We start from the raw sequence: 4,359 nt of genomic DNA, 5'->3' as shown, positions 1-4,359 counted from the left end.
CTTCTGAATGTGAAGCAAAGGTACATCATTTAAGATGCTCTGGTCTGATTGAACAGAACCCCGAGGTAACTCATAGAGAAGTAAAATAGAGGCCAAGAAGGAAATTGCCAATGAGTTAAAATGAATTGATCATCAAACGCCACAGAAGAAAGTATAGAAAAAGGAATCAGAATGGCAAAGATAATTTTTGAATTGAACATAGAAAAAGAAGTGAAGCACAATAATAAAAATCTATTGAAATGATACAGAGGAGGGCAATGATAATGATTGAGAGGATGGGGAGATTAAATTCTCATGCGCGATTACATATATATTCACTGGATAAGTGAAAATTGAGCAGTTTTTAGAATTGTAAAGGGACTAGATAATGTAGACCATAACAAGACATTTCACCTTACCCAGGACAGAAGAACCAGAGGATACAGCCTGAAGAGAAGTCAATTTGAAACATTCATTCACTGAGCAAGAGCCCAGAATTTGCTTTTAAAATAGAAGCTATTTTAAGATGCGAGAAAAATATCCCGTGGGTTGCGAATCCCCACAGTTTGTTGGAGAGTTTGCAAGACCCTGCTATTCACCTCATAAACAATGGATCTCACCATCAACCTGCCCACGAGGGTCAAGGGCCTGAATTTTCTATTCTAGCCCATGGACGTTACCTTGTTCCACAAACTGACCCAGGAGAAAGTGTCCCAGACCTTTAGATTTGAGGGAGGGTGGTGGTGGTGATGTGGTGATGGTGGCAGAGTTTCTTGGAGTCATGGCAGGCAACCCTGGAAACAGTCTGGAGAACGCTGGGTGCAGGGCTTGGCTGGGTGGTACAATGGCACTTCATCCAAAATTTCTTCTAAAAAGCCACAAAACAAAAAACAGCCCTCTCTCTGCACACACTTCACCAACCTTCCCCTCCCACATACACACACTCCCCATGCCCCATCCATGCCAAAGCATGTCACCTCATCCCTCTACCCAACCTCTGCTCCTAATGACATCCATGTCACCCTGTACTCCTCCATCCACCCCCATGGCCTTTCATACACTCCATGCCAATCTAAGCCTCTCTCGACTCATCCCTATTGACCTTTATAGCCCCTTCACTAATGTAGTACCAACTATTACCAACCAATGCTCCTACCCACCACCATTTGTCCTTCCCCTCCCATGCCGATTCGCTCAATATCCATCATGAGCCTCAGGACCCATGCTGAGAAGAGATTAAATAAAGTAGTGTTCATTGATTGATTACTATTTCAAAACATCCCTCCCATTAATAGAACATCATTCACTACATTTAACTTCCTTTGATCCATTATAAAAGCAAGCATTTCAATTCATAGTCCCACCATAAGGAGTGTATAATCATTTGGTGGTGTCAATAAAACTGAAATGGGTGGTACCCCACTGTGATAATGGAAGGTATTTAAATAAAACATGCAGTACTAATCAAGTAATGATAACTCTAAGGCTTATGTCAACAGATAGAGTGAAAAAAACACACACCAGCTTTTCCCCCCAGATATTTAAAAGGCAGAAGATTTAATTTAATTGTTTCTTTGTCACCTGCTTTTCACAGTTCCAGTGAGCTTGACAGTTCCAATGAGTTTCTGTACTTTTTTACACACATTCATGTCTACTTTTAATAATTCCAAAGGGCATCTTCCCTCTCCAAATGGCCACCTGCTGTCTTGAGAAGGAGCCCTAGGACCATATACAAAGAGGCACCTTACCTCTCCAAAAGGGTACCATACATATCCACGCAACTACATAAAATGTAGACCCGCTCCTACAAGGTCTAATGTGCATAAGTCATGTTTTCCATTCTCGGCTAAAGAAAATCAGACATGACTGGAGCCAGCTGTTGTTTTATATGGATGGCTGCCTTCTTGAAAATGGATCTGCAATTTTTAACCTGACCATATCCCTCTAATCACCACCGCCATCTGCCCCCCACCTTCAGAAATGATAGGTTCCATGTTCGTTGGGGGGGGAGACTTCCAGATTAGGGCCAGGGCGGTTCTGTTATTGTGAACATCCAGGGCCATGAGTTGCTAGATTTGCTCTGTAAAAATGAATTAAACACTCCTCTAAAAGATAGGGTGGTATTTCATTGTGTAAGGACTCTATTAATGTTGTGATTTATCTTTCCGATGGTTCTCCACTTTGAAATCAGTTAGTCATTACTGATAATATTTCTGCACCACATAGCCAGGGTGCAAATTGAACCGAATGATTTGTTCTGGAGCCTGATTGCCAGGAAAGTCAATGCTAAATCAATTTCAGCTTGATGGGATTAAGAATTCCTCCCCTCCACCCCCACCAACTCCTTTAATGTATGTAGGTCCACTAATTTTGATGTTAGCCCCAACAAACCATCATTCTTATTCCAGAAACAACATAATCCTTTGAATTGTAATAAAATATTTGGCTTTTGCACATAAGCAGTGTCTCCCTTTGGTTTCTGAAGTTAATGAGTTAAAGAGCCATCAGTACCCTAGGCATTAGACTTTCTTTTCATATAGCGTCTGTGGTCGTCTAGTGGGTTGGAGTTGGTGTTTTCACCGCCACAGACTGAGTTCAATTCCCGCGGCAGGCAGGAAAATGAAGTTTAGGCCATAATCAGATCTAGTATGATATTATTGCATGGCGGAGCAAACTCAAGGGGCTGAATGGCCTATTCCTTCTATTTCTCATATTTATGTTCTGAGAATCCCTACAGTGCAAAAGGAGGCTGTTTGGCCCACCGAGCCCTCTGAAAGATCACCCACCTATGCCCACTCCCCCACCCTATCCCCATAACACTGCAACCCCAATTAACCTTTGGACTCTGAGGGGCAATTTTTTAGAATGGCCAATCCACGTAACCTGCACATCTTTAGACTGTGGGAGGAAACCAGAGCACCCGGAGGAAACTCACACGACACGCTGAGAACGTGCAACCTCCACACATACAGTGACCCAAGGCTGGAATCAAACCCGATTCCCTGGCGCTGAGAGGGAGCAGTGCTCACAACTGTGCAACCTTGCCACCCTTATGTGAATGCTGCCCTATTGTTTTGGCAAAAAAGCTTAATTCTACACTATAATGTGGAGATGCTGGCGTTGGACTGGGATGGTCACAGTAAGAAGCCTTACAACACCAGGTTAAACTCCAACCTTTGATGGTTTCTAATCATTAGCTTCCGGAGCACAGCTCCTTCATCACCGACTTCTTACTAATTCTACACTAGTTCAGCGATATTTTAATAAATCTCAGTTACCTAACCAGATGGCCGAACTATCATTTCAGGGCTTTATTAATCACTCAAATCCTTACATTCTATTGGTTAAAGAGATAGAGCGATGGTCAGGTTGTTCACCCGGATGCTCCATTGAGCTCACTGCATGATGATGAAATCGCACTTGCAACAAATTGCAATGCAACATTAATTGAAGCTGAGAAGTGAGGCAAAAAATTCCAAATCATAGCATCAGCGTGAGACCCTCATGCCCCAATAGGTTCTGGGCCATTGCTTTGGAATACAGCAGGTGAGTAATTTGAGGCATGACATCAGCCCGAATCATCCGGTCAGCGGTGATGCCGTGGTGACCATCACTGACCATGATTAAAAGCAGCCAGTCTCCCTGTCCTGGATTGAGGAGCAAGTCATCGTCAAAGTGATCCAGTAGACGGGGCTGGCGAGGAGAAGGAGCGGCGAGCGAGGAGCAGCAAGGCCACATCCCCTTCTGATGTTACCAGCTCAGGTAACTGTCATCAAGGTCAGCACACTTGCAGTGTTACAGGAAGTGTTTTAAAGTTTTTCAGTTTTTTCAAAACATTTCTAATATTTAAGATATTTAATTGTCAGTATGAGTTTGCATTTTGGAGATTGGGGTCGGTGGAGAGTCGGGGCATGAACATTATTGGCAATAGCTGGGGAGGTGACCATTGTTTGGGGGGTAAACACTGTTGGGGAAGCAGATGGTGGGCATTACCGTGAGAGGGTGTGAGGGGTGAGCATTTTGGGGTTGCAGGAAGTAAGCATTGTCAGGAGTGCAAGTATTGACAGGGGTGTGGGGTGAGTATTAATAGAGGTGAATATTGACAGGAGTAAGTATTAACAGGGGTGTGAGGGGTGAATATTGACAAGGGTGCGGGGGGGTGAGTATTAACAGGGGTGTGAGGGGTGAATATTGACAGGGGTGCGGGGGTAAGTATTAACAGGGGTGTGAGGGGTGAATATTGACAGGGGTGCGGGGGGGGGTAAGTATTAACAGGGGTGTGAGGGGTGAACATTGACAGTGGTGCGGGGTGGGGGGTAAGTATTAACAGGGGTGTGAGGGGTGAATATTGACAGGGGTGCAGGGGTTGAGAATTGTTGG

Source organism: Scyliorhinus canicula, chromosome 15, assembly GCF_902713615.1.
Source record: "Scyliorhinus canicula chromosome 15, sScyCan1.1, whole genome shotgun sequence".
Lineage (NCBI taxonomy): Eukaryota > Metazoa > Chordata > Chondrichthyes > Carcharhiniformes > Scyliorhinidae > Scyliorhinus > Scyliorhinus canicula.
This window is presented reverse-complemented; position numbering follows the sequence as displayed.